Source organism: Papio anubis, chromosome 14 (genome assembly GCF_008728515.1).
Source record: "Papio anubis isolate 15944 chromosome 14, Panubis1.0, whole genome shotgun sequence".
Lineage (NCBI taxonomy): Eukaryota > Metazoa > Chordata > Mammalia > Primates > Cercopithecidae > Papio > Papio anubis.
The window spans coordinates 104,941,632-104,962,030 of record NC_044989.1 but is presented as its reverse complement, the minus strand read 5'-3'; the positions used below and the strand labels follow the sequence as shown (position 1 = coordinate 104,962,030).

The 20,399-nt window shown below is 40.4% G+C and overlaps 1 protein-coding gene and 1 non-coding gene across 5 annotated transcripts in view; both read right to left on the bottom strand.

The window, feature by feature from the left end:
• Nucleotides 1-20,399, bottom strand: part of TMEM131 (transmembrane protein 131) — a 252,616-nt gene that overhangs the window by 160,502 nt on the left and 71,715 nt on the right. The window lies entirely within an intron of this gene.
• Nucleotides 6,011-6,070, bottom strand: LOC116270412. The gene has a single exon (XR_004178450.1). It is a non-coding gene; the product is annotated as a U7 small nuclear RNA (small nuclear RNA).

Below are 20,399 nucleotides of genomic sequence, written 5' to 3'. Positions count from 1 at the left end.
GAAATGCAAATCAAAACCACACTCATACCACTTCCTACCTGTTTGGATGACTGCTATTTAAATTTTTAAAAAGAAAATACGGATCTTTGGCAAGGATGTGGTGAAACTGGAACCTTTGTGCACTATTAGTGTGAATGTTAAAATGGTGTAGCCACTATGGAAAACAGTATTGTGGTTCTGAAAAAAAATTAAACATAGAATTACCATAAGACCAGCAATCCCACTTCTGTGTATACACCCAAAAGAACAGAAAACAGGGGCTCACCCACATTCACAGCAGTATTATTCACAACCGTTAAGGGGTAGGAGCAGCCCAAATGCCCATTGACATGTGAACAGATAAACAAAATGTGATTTATACATACAAAGGAATATGATCCAGCCTTAAAAAGGAAGAAAATTCTGACACATGCTACAACAATGGGTGAACCTTCAAGACTAATGAAATAAGTCAGTTAAAAAAGACAAAAACTGTATGATTCCACTTAGGAGGTATCTGGAGTCATCAAATTCATAGAGATAGAAAGTAGAATGGTGGCTGTCAGGGGATAAGGGGAGGGAGGAATGAGGAATTATTGTTTAGGTTTCAGTTTGGGAAAATAAATTTCTGGAGCTGGATGATGGTGATGGTTGCACAACAATGTGAATGTATGCAATGTCACTAAACTGTACACTTAAAAATGGTTAAACAGGGCCAGGTGTGGTGGCTCGCGCCTGTAATCCCATCACTTTGGGAGGCTGAGGTGGGCGGATGACCTGAGTTCAGGAGTTTGAGACCAGCCTGACCAACATGGTGAAATCTCATCTCTACTAAAAAAAAAAAAATACAAAAATTAGCTGGGCGTGGTGGCGAGCGCCTGTAGTCCCAGCTACTCAGGAGGCTGAGGCAGGAGAATTGCTTCAATCTGGGAGGCAGAGGTTGCAGTGAGCCGAGATCGTGCCACTGCACTCCAGCCTGGGCGGCAGAGTGAGACTCCCGTCCAAAACAAAACAAAAAAAGGTTAAAGTGGTCATTTTTATATTATGTCTATTACGCCACCCACAATGTCTATTATGTCACATACACAAAAAAGCAGCAGTCATCAAGACAGTGTGGTACTAGTATAAAGATGGATCAATGGAACCGACAAAGTCTAGAAACAGACACACATGTATACAGTCATTTGGTTTTCAACAAAGGGATCAGTGGATTCCGTGGAAAATATACATCTTTTCTAAAAATGGTACTGGAACAACCAGATGCTATGGTTTGAAAGCATTCCTGCAAAATTAATGTGTTGGGAACTTAATCCCTGTGCCCTGAGGAATGGATTAATGTCAACTCTGCCTTCATGAATAGTCTATTCATTATTATTAACTACCTTTTAATCTATTAATGTTGCTACTGTGGGAATGATTTTGCTATAAAAGCAAGGTCGCTCTGGCTCTTTTGCTCTTGCCCTCTAGTCACGTGATGCCTTCCGCCACATTACAGCACACTGAGCAGGCCCTCCAGTCACACGATGCCCTCCGCCACCTTACAGCACACTGAGAAGGCCCTCTAGTCACGTGATGCCCTCCGCCACGTTACAGCACACTGAGAAGGCCCTCTAGTCACACGATGCCCTCCGCTACATTACAGCACACTGAGAAGGCCCTCTAGTCACGCGATGCCCTCCGCCACGTTACAGCGCACTGAGAAGGCCCTCACCAGATGCGGGCACCACACTCTTAGACTTCCCAGCCTCCAAAACTGTGAGCTAACTAAACATTGTTTCTTTATATGTTACGCAATCTGTGTGGTATTCTGTTATAGCAACAGAAAACAGACTAAGACACCAAACCAACCTATGTTGGAGGAAAATGCTCTTTTATCCTTAACACCATGTACTCAAAATAATTTCAGATCAATCACAGTTCTGTGCATAAAAACTAAAATTATAAAGCATCAGCAAGAAAACACAGGAGACTATCTTTGTAACCTTGGAACAGAAAAGATTTCCTGAACAAAAAATCACTATCAATAAAGGAAAAACTGATAGATCAAACTTCAACAAAATTAAAAACATATGCTCACCAAAAATACGCCATAATGAAAATAAAAAGGCAAATCACATAGAAAATATTTGTAAATCATGTATCTGATGAAGGACTTATATGCTGAATATATAAAGAACTCATGAAACTGAGTAAGAAAAGAACCTAATATTTTAAAGTGTGGAATTGTACAAATGTTAACTACACACGAAAAGATGCTCAGTATCAATTTTTAAGAAAAAGGAAATAAAAACTACAATGAGATACTACACACCTATTTTAATGTCCAAAATTAAAAAGAATGCCCACGTAAAATGTGGTGAGGATGCGCAGCAACTGAAACTGGCACATATTGCTGGTGGGAATGTAAAACAGACCAACCACTTTAGAAAAAGCTTGGCAATTTCTTTTTAAACATTTTTTTATTATACTTTAAATTCTAGGATACATGTGCAGAACATGCAGGTTTGTTACACAGGCATACACATGCCATGGTGGTTTGCTGCACCCATCAACCTGTCATCTACATTAGATATTTCTCCTGTTATCCCTCCCCTACCCCCACCACCCCCCAGACAGGCCCTAGTGTGTGATGTTCCCCACCCTATGTCCATGTGTTCTCATTGTTCAATTCTCACTTATGACTGAGAACATGTGGTGTTTGATTTTCTGTTCTTGTGTTAGTTTGCTGAGAATGATGGTTTCCAGCTTCATCCATGTCCCTGTAAAGGACATGAACTCATCCCCTTTTTTTAAATGGCTGCATAGTATTCCATGTTGTATATGTGCCACATTTTTTTTTATCCAGTCTATCACTGATGGGCATTTGGGCTGGTTCCAAGTCTTTGTTATTGTGAATAGTGCTGCAATAAACATACATGTACATGTCTTTATAGTAGAATGATTTATAATCCTTTGAGTATATACTCAGTAATGGGATGGCTGGGTCAAATGGTATTTCTAGTCCTAGATCCTTAAGGAATCACCACACTGTCTTCCACAATGGTTGAACTAATTTACCCTCCCACCAACACTGTAAAAGCATTCCTATTTCTCCACATCCTCTCCAGCATCTGTTGTTTCCTGACTTTTTAATGATCGCCATTCTAACTGGTGTGAGATGGTATCTCATTGTGGTTTTGATTGCATTTCTCTAATGATCAGTGATGATGAGCATTTTTTCTCATATTTGTTGGCTGCATAAATATCTCCCTTTGAAAAGTGTCTGTTCATGTCCTTTGCCCACTTTTTGATGGGGTTGTTTTTTTCTTGTAAATTTGTTTAAGCTCCTTGTAGATTCTGGATAGCCCTTTGTCAGATGGAAAGATTGCAAAAATTTTCTCCCATTCTGTAGGCTGCCTGTTCACTCTGAGGACAGTTTCTTTTGCTGAGCAGAAGCTCTTTAGTTTAATTAGATTCCATTTGTCAATTTTGGCTTTTGTTGCCACTGCTTTTGGTGTTTTAGTCACGAAGTCTTTGGCCCATGCCTATGTCCTCGATGGTACTGCCTAGAAAGTTTTCTTCTAGGGTTTTTATGGTTTTAGGTCTTACGTTTAAGTCTTTAATCCATCTTGAGTTAATTTTTGTGTAAGGTGTAAGGAAGGGATCCAGTTTCAGTTTTCTACATATGGCTAGCCAGTTTTCCCAGCACCATTTATTAAATAGGGAATCCTTTCCTCATTCCTATTTTTGTCGTGTTTGTTAAAGATGAGATGGTTGTAGATGTGTGGCATTATTTCTGAGGCCTCTGTTCTGTTCCATTGGTCTACATACCTGTTTTGGTACCAGTACCATGCTGTTTTGGTTACTATAGCCTTGTAGTACAATTTGAAGCCAATTTCTTACAAATTAAACATACACCTACCACATGACCAAATCACTCCATTCCTAGATATCTGCCCAAGAGAAACAAAAGCATTTGTCCATACAATGAACGGCATGTACATAAATGTTCATAGCAGCTTTGTTATAGCTCAATATTGGAACAGCCCAAATTTCCACCAGCCCAAATTTCCACGTATCCAGGTGAACAGACACATGAGTTGTTATATCTGTACAATGGAATACTACTCAGCAATAAAAGAATAAGCTACTGATACACAAAACAACGCAGATTAATCTCAAAATAATTATGCTGAGTGGAAGAACCCAGACCCTCGAAAAAGTACATTCTGTATGACTCGATTTATATAAAATGTTTTAAAATGTAAACTACCTGTTAGTGACAGAAAGCAGACTGGTGGTTGCCTAAAGATGAGGAGTGTAAAGGGATTACCAAGGGGCACAAGTAGACTTTTAAGGGTGATACGTATGTCCATTATCTTGACTGTAGTAATAATTTCACAGGTACATAAATATGCCAAACTTTTTAAATTATGTGAACACATGCAGTTTATTGTATGTTATTCATACATCAATAATGGTTGTGACAGAATTCTAGAGCATGAGAAGCTGTGGTCTCACATGACGTCTACAGAAAAGGAACTCAGGAAGTGTATCACTCATGTGCACTTTCTTGAGGAGAAAAAAATTATCATGAAGACAGAATCTGACCACTGAAATTACTCATACCAAGACTCACAAATGAGGAAGCTGTCTTATGAAAGATAAGCAGATACTCAGTGCAAAGGATCTGTGGAAATAAGGTTAGAAAAGCAGAAAATATTGTTTTTGAAGTATATGCCACAAAACAAAAATAATCATTTAACTGTAATAAGAATAAAAATCTCAGAACATGCCAACACAACCTTAAGTGTTATGAGAATAAGGAAGATCACAATAGACACTATTTTGTTTCTGAAGTCATTTAATAAAGGTTTAAACTTATCTTAAAAGTGTACCTGAAAATTGAGCCCCATTATCAAGAGATTAAAACCAAAACCAATATGAATGCATAAAAAGTGGATGGAAAAGACTAAACACATCTACAGTGAGATTAAATAAGATAAACTCAACTGTCTGTATAAACACAAAAGGATTCCGTCAAACAACTGGAACCCAACTGTGACGACTTAATACAAAATGCAGAAAAGTCAAAGGTCAGAGAATGAGCAAAAATAAACACTGAATAAGGATAAGAACAGGCAAATAAGGATTACAACATTAATTACAATGCAAAGATATGTAAAAACTGTTATAATTCAACAGTGAATAGGAAAAAAGGAAATGGGAAAACCAATGTTGTGACTGAAATGTAAGCAAAGGGCAAGAAGACAATTCACTAAAGAAAAATAAATGGCCAATAACCACATGAAAAAGATGATCAACCTCATTAGACAGTAAAGCAATCGCTAGAGGACAGGGAAACGCCATAGTTTGCCATTTGACTGGCAGGGACCTTCGAACCTCATGAATTCATATCCAGAGATAAGGGTCTATTAAGAGTACTCAGAGCCCTCGAAAATGCCCATGCCATGCATTTTTTTAAATCATCTATCAAATGTAAGACACCCCTACAATGTTTCAAAAGCAATTTCACTGAATCACAGAAACTTTAGTAATTCTCAACTAGCTGCAAGTTCTCTTCACCACATCTCTTTAGAACAGACAAGACATAACGGGGGTGCTGTCTCACCTCAGGTGTTAAGGAAAATATGCACACGCATGTGAACTTGGAGAGACCTTTCGTACCTTCCCACTCCCAAATTCTTTGGTTTTTCGGTACCTTCCCACCCATGCTTCTGTCATACTTAAGGACTTCAGCTTCAACCTTGCTCCTCACTAGGCTGTGGATTCCTGATAATCCGAGCACAGCTTCTCTCAGAACGCACTCCCAACTCCAAATGGGGATATGCGGAAGGAAAATGGACTCTTCTTCCAATCAAATAGACCAGTCTTGGCAAAAATATATGTGGTATGCTTTAAAATACTATTACATTCTTTTATAAAATGAATATATCTGATAGTTTTATCCCTGTAACTCAATGGTTCTCAACTGAGGGCAATTTTCTTTCCCTGGGGGCATTTGGCAACATCCAGAAGCATTTTTCTGTGTGTGGGTTTTTATTAACACCAAAAAACATGCTGGACAAATTCTAGAAGAGTTGAAAAACTAATAGGCATTTTTGTTTGTCACAAATCGTGGGGCCACTAACATTAAGTGTGTAGAGTCCGGCCCGCTGCTAAACACCAGGTACTGCACAGGACACTCTTTCTTCTACCCTACAACCAATCATCTGGTTCAAAACGTAAACAGGCCAAGATTGAACACTGTACTTTAACCTCAGTTTTACAGAGATAGCAATAATTTAGATGTTCATTTGTAATAACATCTCCTCGCATTTTAATTCAAAGTGCCTTACTGTCTTAACAACTGTGTTTGTATTTCCAGTGGTCCTTGCAGCTCTTAACACACTGGAGATAAATACAGAATTCATTTTACAGATAAAGAAACTAAGCCTCTAAATGTTTTACATTAGTAAATGATAAGAGAATTCAAATCCTTCGATCTGGTCTAGTATTGCATTCATATGATAACATATCCTTCACAGAACTGCGTATGCCTAAAACCAACTTTTAGCTTACATGAGCTGAAAGTTGGCTATATTATTGCTAACAAATTTTAAGATGGCCATACTTGTATACTGCATTATTGTTAAACAGAAGATTTAATCTTGCTAGAAAAAAAAAATCAGCTAAATGAAATTCACTTCAGAATGAGGTATGTGGCAGTTGTGTACACGGCATGGATGCTTAGAGATAAGACAAGGTCTGCACACCCTAGAATTTAAGCTTCTTGATGGTACAGGCAGCACAAGCACACAAACCCGGGGTACCAGAAGCCACAGCGGGTGCCACGTGAGTATTACTTACGTACAGGGCAGCTTTCCCCAGGGATATACCTGGGAGCCAGTTTCCTTGCAGGGGATGAGACAATGCTTCTCTGTCACCTTTAGAGATAAAATTACATACTTCCTCCAGGACTGGGTTGGGGGAAGGTAGAGGATGAGGTCTGCTTTTGATTATGAAGATCTCAACATGTAATCCTACTTCTCATCATCCCAATCTCCCCCACAAAGTTCTCTGCAAATCATCTCATAGTGAAAATGGATGACATCTGTGAGGCAGTTTTAAGAATTCTTAACTCACAAAAGGGTCTTTCCTGACTTTCTAATTGTTTTGCTTCCTGTGCTTCTCTGTGTGTATTTTTAACATGAATTTTCACTGAGATAACTGTAGATTCACATGCAGTTGTAAGAAATAGTAAAAAGAGCTATATTTTAACTCAGTTTCCCCATTGTATCATTCTGCAAACACTGTGGCAAAATACCACAAGTAGCACAGCGACACTGGTACGATCCATCTGTTTGTTCAGAAGTTCTCAGTTTTGTATGTCCTCATTGGTGTTTGTACATGTATTTAGTTCTACACAATTTTCTCCACTGTGTAGGTTCATGAACAGCACAGTTAAGACACAGAACAGTGTCAGCACCCTGAGGATCCAGTGTGTCGCTTTTATAATCACACTCATCTTCCTCCTGCCCTCCCTCCAGCCCTGGCAACCATTACTCTATTATTCACAACTAAAACTTTTTCATTTTAAAAAGGTCATATAAACGAAATCATGCACATGTAACCTTTTGGAGTTGGCTTTTTTCACTCAGCCTAATTCTCTGGAGACTTATCCAGGTTGTGGTGTGTGCCAACACTTCACTCCTTTTTATTGCTGAGTTGTATTCCATGGCATGGATGTATCGCTGTTCAACAGCACATCTTCTCAAACACATCCGGGTGGTTTCCCGTTTGGGGCTAGTATAAACAGAGCTGCTATGAACATTTATATACAGGTTTTAGTGCAAATATAAATTTTCACTTCTCTGGGAGAATCCTCAAGAGTGCAATTAGTAGGTCAATTATAGTAACCGCATGTTTAGATTTATATGAAACTGCCAAACTGTTTTTTCCAGAATAGCTGCATCACTCACATACCTACTAGCAATGCATGCGTGATCCAGTTTCTCCACATCCTTGCCAGTATTTGGTGGTGTCACTGTTTTGTGTTTTGGGTTTTAATTTGCATTTCCTGGTGGCTAATGATGTTGAACAGGTTTTCATGTCCTTTTTACCATCTGTGTTTCCCCTGCAGGGAAATGTGTGTTCATGTCTTTTCCCTGTTTCCTTTATTTTTATACTACTGAGTTTCGAGAGTTCTTTCTATATTCCAGAAACTAGGTCCATTGTCAGATATGTGACTTGCAAATATTTTCTCCTATATTTATTTTTACATCTTCACATGGTCTTCTGCAGAGAAAGGTTTCATTTGTTTGTTTTTGTGAGACCAGTCTTGCTCTGTTGCCCAGGCTGGAGTGCAGTGGTGTGACCAAGGCTCACTGCAGCCTTGACGTGCCAGGCTCAAACGATCCTCTGCTTCTGACTCCCGAGTAGCTGGGACTACAGGTGCACACCACCACACCCGGCCAATTTTTTATTTATTTTATTTACTTTTTATTTTACTAGAGACAAGGTCTCACTATGTTGCCTAAGCCGATCTTAATTAAACTCCTGGGCTCAAGGGATCCTTACCCCTTGGCCTCCCGAAGTGCTGGAATTACAGGCATGAGGTACTGCGTCTGGCCCAGAGCAAGTTTTAAAGTCATCAATCTTCCCTTTATGTATTGCACATCTGGTATTAATTCTCTGGTGTCAAGAACTCTTCGCCTAGCCCTGTAAGCTGAAGCTTTACTCCTAGTTTTTTCTCCTTAAAGTTTTGTTATAGTTTTACATTTTACATTAAGTCCATGATCCATTTTGAGTTAGTTTTTGTTTAAGGTGTGAGGTCTTTGTATATTCAGACTTTCCATACCATTTTAGTATTTTGTGGTATTCTTTGTTCCTAGTTTTTAAGGCCATTTTATTTTGACATGGAATCTAGCTCTGTTGCCCAGGCTGGAATGCAGTGGTGCGATCTCAACTCACTGCAACCTCTGTCTCCCGAGATCAAGCAATTCTCCTGCCTCAGCCTCCAAAGTAGCTGGGACTACAGGCATGTGCCAGCACGCCCAGCTAAATTTTTTAAATTTTTTGTAGAGATGGAGTTTTACCATGTTTGTCAGGCTGGTCTTGGACTCCTGACCTCAAATGATCCTCCTGCCTCGGCCTCCCAAAGTGCTGGGATTATAGGCGTGGCACCCAGCCTTAAAGCTGTTTCTGAACCTGCTATTTATTCTTCTTTTGTACCACTTATTGTACTACAACAGAGGGCAGGAAATAGTAGTAAGGGGAGAATCAAAACAGGGATGAAGCAGGGAGCAGATATTTCTGAGAAGCCCAAAATTTAAAGTAGAAAATAAAAACCTGTGTTCAAACACCAGTTCTGCCCTCACTAGCCAAATACTCTTGGAGAAAGTCTGTAGAAAGCAGAATTCTGCCAGCTACAAAGAGCTGCAGAGCTGTTGGCCTCTGATGACAGCTTTCTAGTGTCCCACCCACTTCTCCCTTTAGCCACAGGTAATCAACTTGGCATGACACAAAGTGGCTCTTCTGAGCACAAAATTAGTTGCAATATTGTAAAACTGATTATGTAGAATGAGAAAATCTAGCTTTGTTTGCAGAGAGAAAAATAACTGGGGGGGAAAAAAAAAAAAGCACTACCTTGTAGTACATTTGGGTAGTGGGATACAAGGGTAACGACCCCTGCCCTATGCTATTGCAGAGGGGTTAAGAACTTAGGCTTTAGAGTCAAATGCTTGGTTTTCAATTCTAGCTTTATCACTTAATAATCATTTATTTGCTTAGTTTAAACTCTCTGCACTTTAATATGCTCACTTGTAAAATCATCATAGAATGAATACCATCTCACGTATTTAAGAATTTAGAATACCTGACACTTGTCAATACCCAATAAATATTACTTATATTTATTATTTTCACATTTTTCAAATTTTCTACAAGCGTATATATTTTTTATAATAGAAGTCCTTTAATTTGAAACAAAAGATGAGTACTTCTAGGTCTCCGTACAAGTCAAAAATCACAGTTCCTTCTCTGTTTCATTTTCTCCTAGGAGAACATTAAAGCTCATTCCCAAGACAATTTAGAAAAGAAGCTGGTAATCTATAGCCCATAAGCCAAATCCAGTCTTCTACTAGCTTCTGCAAATAAAGTTTTACGCCCATTTCTCACGTACTGTTATGGCAGCTTTCACACTACGATGACGGAAGTTGAATAGTTGTGATAGAGACCATTCGGGACACAAACCCTGAAGTAGTTAATATCTGGCCCTTTACCAAAAAAGTTTGCCAACATCTGGCTTAGATCAACAGAAATAATGCCACAATATCTTATTTCCCTACATTAAATCCCTACGTAAGAAAATCTGTGACCTAAAAATCTACGACAATCTGGCATACCGTCTCCTCATGAAAAACACAGACAATGGACAGTCCCACTAGTGAAATGCAGTACAATTCTGATGCTAACCACCTGCATTAGTCTGTTCTCACACTGCTAATAAAAACATACTCAAGACTGGGTAATTCATAAAAAGAGGTTTCACTGACTCACAGTTCTGCAGGGCTTGAGAGGCCTCAGAAAACTTACAACCATGGCGGAAGGGGAAGCAAACACGTTCTTCTTCACATGGCTGCAGCAAGAAGTGCTGAGCAAAGGGGGAAAAGCCTCTTATAAAACCACCAGATCTCGTGACAATTCACTATCATGAGAACAGCAGCATGGGAGTAACCGCCGCCATGATTCAATGACCTCCCAGCGGGTTCCCTTCCACAGCATGTGGAGATTATGAGAATTACCAATTCAAGACAAGATTTGGGTGTGGACACAGCCAGACCATATCACCATCCAGACAGTGTCAGAATCTACAGGGTAAAGGGCACAGTCTCTAACAAGACAGCCCTCACTTCAGATACCAGTTACAAGTTTGGGGGTCCCCAGCCCACCGATACTTCTGACCAACCAGCTAAAAATCTAGGGGGTTCCCATGAACTCCAATCGGGCTTGATAATTTGCTAGAATAACTCAGTAAAGCACTATACTTAATTATTACAGTTTTATTCTAAAGGGGCATAGAGGAAAAGGTCTGAGATGAGGGTCCCCGTGAACACAGAACTTGTGTGTCCTCTTCTCCACGGATCAGGGCATATCAGTCTTTTGGCACACTGATGTGCTTCACTAACCAGAAAGTTCCAGCAAGTTTCAGTACCCAGAGTTGATTCAATCATTGACCACCATGTGACCCAACTCACCTCCCAGCTTCCCTAGAGGAGGGTGGGTCGGCTCAAAGCCCAACCCTCTAATCACATGGTTGGTTTTTTCTTTTTTCTTGAGACGGAATCTTGCTCTGTCACCGAGGCTGGAGTGCAGTGGCACGATCTCGGCTCACTACAACCTCGGCCTCCCGGGTTCAAGCAATTCTGTGTCAGCCTCCCGAGTAGCTGGAACTACAGGTGCATGCCACCATGCCTGGCTAATTTTGTATTTTCAGTAGAGGCGGGTTTTCACCATGTTGGTCAGGCTGGTCTCGAACTCCTGACCACAGGCGATCCACCCGCCTCAGCCTCCCAAAGTGCTGGGATTACAGGCGTGAGCAACTGGGCCCGGCCAACACTGTTCATTTTTCTGATGACCAACCCTATCTTGAGTTTTCTCATTAGGTATAAACTCAGATGTGGTCCAAGGGACTCAGGAATAACAAAGACACTCTTACTATTAAGGAAATTCCAACATTTAGAGCATCTCCAGGACCAGAGACAAAGACCAGATTACTGCACAACTAGCTATAAAATCTTCTTGCTAAGAAAAAAAAAATGAATTTAAACCTAATCCAGACTCTAGATTTAGCTAACAGTTTACAGAAAATTCATGTGATAAGTGAATGTTAAATGACACCAAGAGGATGAAAATAGCCAAACGTAGAATGTAGAAAGTCCTACAGACAAATGAACCAATTTCATTAACAACAAAAAGGTGAGTGGGGGGAACAGCAGACAAGAGACTTAGGAGACATAGGACCCATGCAATGTGTAGACCTTGTCTCGATCTTGTTTTGGACAAACCAAATGCAAAAAGGCATTTCTGAAGCAGTGGAAGAAAACCAAACACAGACCAACCAGGTCCAATATGATATCAAGCATTCTGGTTATCTACTGCTGCATAATAAACCACTCTAAGGTTTAGCGGCTTAAAACAACAATTTATTCTCACTTAATGTCCCTTCTGTGTTGCAGTTACATGTGAATTCAGGCAGCATTTATCTGAAAGTTCAGATGTGCTGCTTGTCTAAGGAGGCTCACATGATGGGAAAGTGATGCTGGCTGTCAGCTGGGAGCTCAGCTGGGACTGTGATCAGAAGACTACATGTGGCCTCCCCATGTGGCTTAAGTTTCTCACATCATGGCGATTCACTTCCCAAAGGAAATATTCCAAAACGGACAGACCCAGGTAGAAGTTGTCAAACTTCATATGATTTAGCCTTAGCGGTACCAAAATGTTCTGCCACACTGCATTAAGTCAAAATACTATTATTATTATTCTACAGAGTATGCATTCATTTTGTTATCCACACACTTAAACATTTTTAATGTTCTTTATTCCTTTGCATTTCTGAGCTTCTAAAATCATTTACCTTCAGCCTAAAGACTGTATTATTTCCTTTGGCATAAATTTTCTGGTGACAAATTCTCTCCATTCTTATCTATTTTAAAATGTCTTTATTTCACTTTCATTTATAAAGGATATTTTCATTGGGTATAGAATTCTAGTTTGGTAAATTTTGTCAGTAAACTTATTATATATTATTTTTGTCTCTCATTGGTTCAGTTTATAAGTCAGCTGTCAGGCTAATTCTACCTTCTTTGAAGGTCTCTGTTTTCTTCTCTATTTGCTTTTAGAATGTATTTCTTTGGCTTTGATTTTTTCTTTCCTTTTTTTTTTTTTCTTTTGAGACGGAGTTTCACCTTTGTTGCCCAGGCCAGAGTGCGATGGCACAATCTCGGCTCACTGTAACCTCCGTCTCCTGGGTTCAAGCGATACTCCTGCCTTAGCCTCCTGAGTAGCTGGGATTACAGGTATGTGCCACCATGCCTGGCTACTTTTTTGTTTTTAGTAGAGACAGGGTTTCACCATGTTGGTCAGGCTTGTCTCGAACTCCTGACCTCAAGTGATCCACCCGCCTCAACTTCCCAAATTACTGGGATTACAGGTGTGAACATTGCGCCCAGCCTGGCTTTGATTTTCAATACTTTTTCTATGAACTGCTCAGATCTCCCTACAAGGAAGAACTTGCCATTCAGTTATGAAAAACACTGCTGGCGACCAGCCTCCACCTATAGCCTTTGGGATCAACGGTGGCATTTGAGGTAAGGCCAAGTTCTTCTTGGGCTCCTCCCAGACAATGAATGAGCACAGCGGGTGTACCAGGGCCTGGCCAACTCTACCCAGTGCAGGATGCTTCCAACAGGCAGTCTTTGCTCTAGAGCTCCCCACTGGGTTGGCTGAGATTCTGCATCACAGTCTGAGACTCTCCTGGCCCAATCCTGCTTTCTCCAGCTTATTTTTCAGAGGCAGTAGCCCTCAATCTCTTGCACTCCTAACTCTGTCTCAGGATCTTGTTGAGAACTCAAACTGACGTGATAAAGGCTATCTTGGGTGGGGGCAACAAAGGGGGTAGTGAAGAAAAAATTATATTTAACCGTGAAATATTTCTGTATTTCTGAGATGAGGAAAGTGTCAAAGAGGACTACTAAATACCACTGTATTAACATCATACTGGCTGTAGCTAGCAAAGTTAAGGTATAAAAAGAAAGGGTAGAATGTGTGATAGTTCATTTTGGGTGTCAAACTGAAGAAATGTCATCAAGCTCAGATTATGATAGTTTATGGAGGTTGTTCAAAAGCATCTAGAGCTAAGTTATTAGAATCAATAAGTAATTTAGCAAGTTTTCAGGATACACAGTAAATATATTAAAAGCAACCACATTTCCACATTTTATGTTGAGTCGTATGAAATTGCCACTTTTATAGATCAATAAAGGCCGGGCACCAGCAATATGCTTCAACCTAACAACCACAAAAAGCGAACATTTTGAAAAGATGTCACTTACAACAGTATTAAAAATACCAAAGACCCAGAAATAAATCTATCGAAAGACGTTCAAGATCTGTATGCAGAATATAAAATTATGAGATAAAGAAGACCTAAATAAGTTGAAAAACATACTGTCTCAGACTGTCAGACTGAATACTGAAAATTCTGAAAGATTTTTAATTCTTGCCAAATTGATCTTCATATTCTGAGTGACGCTAATAAACCCCGATTTTGTGTGTGTGTGTGTGTGTACATATCAAAACTTTAAAAACTATACTCATTAAAACTGTGACCCTGGTATTAGGATAGACAAATAAGCCAAAGAAATCCAATACAGTGCCCAGAAACAGGCTCACACATATATGGACACTTGATTTACGAATGAGGTGTCACTGACAAATACTAGGGAAAGAAAACATTGGGAAAGTCAATAAAGGATGCAGAGACAATCAAATATAAGGAAGAAACAAAATCCTGACCTCACATCAATAAGAAAAATTTATTCCAGACAGAATTTGAGCTCACTGTGAAAGGTAAAACAATAAAATTCTAGAATACAGGAGAATATCCTCACGACCTTGGGATAGAAAAACATTGAACAAGACATAAAAGTATTAACCCCATAATGGAAAATACTGACAGACAATTTCATTAAAATTAAGAATTTCTGTTCATCAAAAGTCACCATTAAATAAACCAAAAGGGCAATCCATCCAGCGAGAGAAGCTATTTTCAATATATGTAACCAATAAAGAACTCATGTAATGGAACTGGTTTTTATTACTGGTGTGAGGTCAGGGTTCCAATAAAGAGCTTGTATTCAAAACTTACAAAACAACGGGAAAAAAGACATGCAAACCAACAGCAAAACGGGTAAAAGACTTAACGGATGTCACAAAGGAAGATATCCAAATGGTCAAGTAAACATGAAAAGTTGCTCAGCTTTATGAGAAATCAGGGAAACGAAAATAAAATGGCAATTAGAGATCATTAGCCATTCTCCAGAACAGAAGGAGGGAAGGAAGAAAACGCTTTACAAAGTTGTTGCAGAGGAATTCCTGATGATGGATTTGCAAACTAAAACAACCACTTTGGAAAACTGCATGCACTATCTACTAAAACTGAAGACACACATACTCTATGACAGCGGTCCCCAACCTTTCTGGCACCAGGGACCGGTTTCACGGAAGACAACTCTTCCACGGATGGGGGGTAGCGGGATGGTTGCAGAATAAAACTGGTCCACCTGAAATCATCGGGCACTAGTTAGATTCTCCTAAGGTGCGCACAACCTAGCTCTCTCATGTGCAGTTCACAGTAGGGTTTGCACTCCGATGAGAATCTAATGCCACCGCTGAGCTGACAGGAGGCAGAGCTCAGGAGGTGATGTTCACTCACTCACCCACCACCCGCCGTGTAGCCCGTTCCTACCAGGCCACGGACCAGTATTGGTCCACGGCATATGGGGGTTGGTGATCCCTGCTCTATGACCCAACAACTGCACTCTAATCCCTCGGGAAAAAAATCACTGGAACATACATATTATGTTCACCAAGAGACAGCATTATTCTTAATAGCAAAAAACTAGAAGCAACCAAAATCCACATAAACAGCAGAAATAATACATAAATTGCGGCATTTCCATACAATGCAGTACTATTCAGCAACAAAAATGAAGTAACTATAGTTACGCTCAACACATAATGCTGTGAATCTTAGAAACATAATGCTAAGAAAAAAGAGCCAAAAAAAAAAAAAAAAAAGAAATACCAACTGTATGAACTTTAAAAAAATATGTGACCCTGTAGTATTTGGAGATATACCCTCAGATGCTAAAATTACAGGGAAAGGCAATTATAACAAAATTCAGGAAATGGCTAACTTTATGGGTAGTAACTAGGAGAGAGCCTGAGGGGAAACTTTGGAGGGTACTGGCCTGTTTTTAGTTTTTAACCTGAGTGGTGGTTACACAGGTGTTTGCCTTGCATTCCCTCCCCAAATTTAAGCGTCTATATGTAAATTATATCTCACAATAAACACTTTAAAAAAAAAATAAATGAATCAAAATCGTATACTCTTTGGAAGAAGGCTCAATACAGGTTCTCTAAGTGGTTAGAATTCCATTTATAAAACACGGTTTTTGCCAGGCACGGTAGCTCACACCTATAATCCCAGCATTTTGGGAGGATCCCTTGGGGTCAGGAGTTCGAGACCAACCTGGCCAACATGGTGAAACCCTGTCTCTACTAAAAATACAAGTTAGTTGGATGTTGTGGCACAGGACTGTAATCCTGGTAGCTGAGGCAAGAGAACTGCTGGAACCCAGGAGGCAGAGGCTGCAAAGAGCTGAGATTGCCCACTGTACTCCAACCTGGGGGACAGAGTGAGACTCCATCTCAAAAAAAGTAAATAAAAATAAAAATAAAACAAAACAGGACTTCAAGTTTTAAAAGACAAAATTCTGCCAGGCATAGTGGCTCAGGTCTATAATCCTAGAATTTTGGGAGGCTAAGATGGGAGGACTGCTTGAGTCCAGGAGTCTGAGGCCAGCCTGGGCAACATAGTGAGACCCTACCTCTACAAAAACTTAAAAATTAGCCAGATGTGGTGGCACGTGCCTGTAGTCCCTGCTACTTCAGAGGCTGAGTGGGGAGGGTCACTTGAGCCTGGGAGGTTGGGACAACAGCGAGTCAGAATTGTGCCACTGGCCTCCAGCATGGGTAACAGAGCAAGACACTGCCTTTTTTTTAAAAAAAGACAAAATTCTGTTTGTATTTTCAACTCACAAACATTCTAGAGCTTGCTTTCCAAAATTTTAAAATTATGTTTATTATTCTGGCAAGATAGTGAAAAAAATACAGAGCTAGCTTTTTTCCTGAGCTTTATCTTTGTAAAAAAAAAAGTTAAGATTAGGCTGGGCGCGGTGGCTCACGCCTGTAATCCCAGCATTTCGGGAGGCCGAGATGGGGGTATCACGAGGTCAGAAGATCGAGACCATCCTGGCTAACACGGTAAAACCCCGTCTCTACTAAAAATACAAAGAATTAGCCGGGCGTGGTGGCGGGCGCCTGTAGTCCCAGCTACTCGGGAGGCTGAGGCAGGAGAATGGTGTGAACCCGGGAGGCGGAGCTTGCAGTGAGCCGAGATCCGGCCACTGCACTCCAGCCTGGGCAACAGAGCGAGACTCCATCTCAAATAAATAAATAAATAAATAAATAAATAAATAAGTTAGACTAGAGGTCGAGCATGGTGACTCCCATCTGTAGTCCCAGCACTTTGGGAGACAAAGGCGAGAAGATGGCTTGAGGCTAGGAATTCAAGGCCAGCCTGGGCAACACAGAGTCAAGGTTGCAGTGAGCTGTCACTGCGCCACTGCACACCAGCCTGGGCAATAGAGAGAGATCCTGTCTCTATGACCTGTGTGGTCAGTCAGCCGCGGAGCTCCGTATGCTGGCCAAGCTCTGATGTGCTCTCTGGACCCTCCAAGGTCAGGACGTGGGGGTCCACTGGCCCTGTGGGGACGGGCATACATTCTTTACCCAAGCTCAGCCATCATCTTCCTGCCTGTGGTACACCTGGCCCCTGGCCCCACCACATCCCACCACCTGTACAATGGGACCCTCGGGTACCGTGCCATCAGCTGCTGGTGAGGCCCAGGTGAGTTCGTTCCTGTAATGCCCTTAGGACAGTACCTGTCACCAGGAATCTTTAAAGCTTGCAGGTGATTCTAATGTGGAGCTGGGGCTGAGACGCTCCGGGTTTTGAGGACTTCGGCCAAGTGCGCGAACCTCTTAGAGGAGGAACGGCCAGGCAAGAATGGGGGCTTTGCCCACCACTTTAGCTCAGGACTCTCAGCCCCCCCTTTTAAAATGAGGTGCAAAGTAAATTTAAGGGACTTGAACTCAGGGAACACGTTTTTGTAGTTGTTGAGACAGGATCTCACTCTGCTGCCCAGGCTGGAGTACAGTGGCACAAGCACAGCTCACTGCAGTCTTGACATCCCAGGCTCAAGCGACCCTCCTGCCTCAGCCACCAGAGTAGCTGGGACCACAGGTGTGTGCCAACACACCTGGCTAATTTTTTGTAGAGACAAGGTTTCCCTATGTTTCCCAGGCTGGTCTTGAACTCCTGGACTCAAGCGATCGACCCACTTCAGCCTCCCAAGGTGTTGGGATTGCAGATGTGAACCACCGCATCCAGCCCTACCTCTGTTTTTTTTTTTTTCAAAAAACAAAGTAAGATTAGGAAGCAGATTCAGGTTTATTAACAGATTATGCTTGTAAATGAAAGAATCTTTTGTTATTCCATTTTATAATCTTTCAAAGGAACAGGTTAGAAGAGCCAACCATTCTGATGAGTTAGGATGGGAATGATGGTTTGAGATACTTGACCAGGACATTCTGTGGTTATAGCCTTCACGTGGACTTCCATTGAGATGCAGATTCCTCAGAGTCTGTGTCATCTCAGGAACTGTCTGATCTTTATGTATTCTGGATGCTAAATCTTAGTCCAGCCAAACAGGAATGACAATGGCCAAAGCATCAACTAAAGAAAACATGATCTATGGGGGTTATCATTTCTATTCGTAACAAGCGTGAACCCATGGAATATCCGAGAGCACTGCACGTGCATCCTGCCGTGGAGAGTTTTGAAATCAGACATGGTAAGTATGGTACGTATCAGATACTGGATTCGTGCTCTAGCAATTGAGTACTACAGAATAAATTATTCAACTTCCATAAACCTAATTTTCCTTAACTTTAAAAAATAAAGAAAACAAGTATAATCTTTTTGGCAATTTTTAAAATTTATTTTTTACTGATTTCTTATCAGTTGATTTTTGAGGATTAAAAAAATTACTGAGTTGGCCGGGTGTGGTGGCTCACACCTGTAATCCCAGCACTTTGGGAGGCAGAGGCAGGTGGATCACGAGGTCAGGAGATTGAGACCATCCTGGCTACCATACTGAAACCCCATCTGTACTAAAAATACAAAAAAAATTAGCTGGGCGTGGAGGCGGGCACCTGTAGTCCCAGCTACTTGGGAGGCCTAGGCAGGAGAATGGCATGAACCCAGGAGGCAGAGCTTGCAGTGAGCCAAGACTGCGACATTGCACTCCAGCCTAGGCGACAGTGCGAGACCCCGTCTCAAAAAAAAAAAAAAAAATTACTCTGAGCCAAGCCACATGAATGAATGTACATGAATTCCAGATCTAAGAAGGAATGTTCTTGGGCAAAATTCTAATTTTAAATAATGTAAAACAAGGTTGTTGCTTTGACACTCTCCCTGTTTTAGCTTAAATTTAAATTAGAGAAAGGATATATATTCTGTCATAGAACTGCCACCTGTATATTTTTCTGTTCTAATCATAGCATAAGAAACCAGGAGTTATTTGAAATAGTTAAACCTATTGGTAAATTACAGTCAGAAAAAGGTAAGTTTTATGTCAAAATAAAAACTTTCTGAGAAATACTCAACAATAAAATGAGTAATTTTACATGTATTCAAAAGGGTCATATTCAGCTATTTAGGGGCCATATACTATATTATATAGCATCTCAATATTAGACATTCTACAGAACTCTTAGGTTTTTTTTGTGGCTTAAGTAACCAACTGATACTACTTGCCCTCAACATTTTTCTAGACCAAAATTACCTTTGCCACAGAATTATGAGGTCTCACCCAAGCTCCTGTCCAAGCATCTGAGCAGATCCAAAGACTATTAGCGAACCACATCCCAGTTCACAAGCTTTTCCATACCCAACTTCTTCTAGATATAGATTAGCAGCCTCTCTCAGCAAAAATACAAATCATGCTCCAGAATTTTTAGAATGGATTATCCACCTGCAACCTAGATGTCCAGTTCCTAACAGACACAAATCTTTCCTCAATCAATAAAGATCAACCACACTTAGGGGATTTTCCAGAAATTCAGTCCTGATTTGCCTGCCATCCAGATCCTGTAAACAACCACCTAAAGGAAGATATTTAAAACATTTGTTCCCATAAGTTCTTCAAGTTCTCAACCTGAAACAGATTAAAGAACTAGAAAAAAGAAACTTATGATCATTTTCTAGTAGGAAGGCTTTATAAAATTAGACCTCATTATGTTCAGTTTTTATTCAGTTTTAAAACATACAACGCTGACTCTAGGCAAATACTATGCAACCACTGTCTATTACGTTTCTCAACATCTCTTACGTAAAGAATGATAAATTTATTAAAAAATTTAGAAGCAACAAAAGTTTGTCTTCCAGAAGACTTACTAGCTTCACTGCCAGAGAAAAAGATTCTTAAAATCCATCACTTTTTTCCTTGCTCTCTTCATCTAGCTTAATGGAT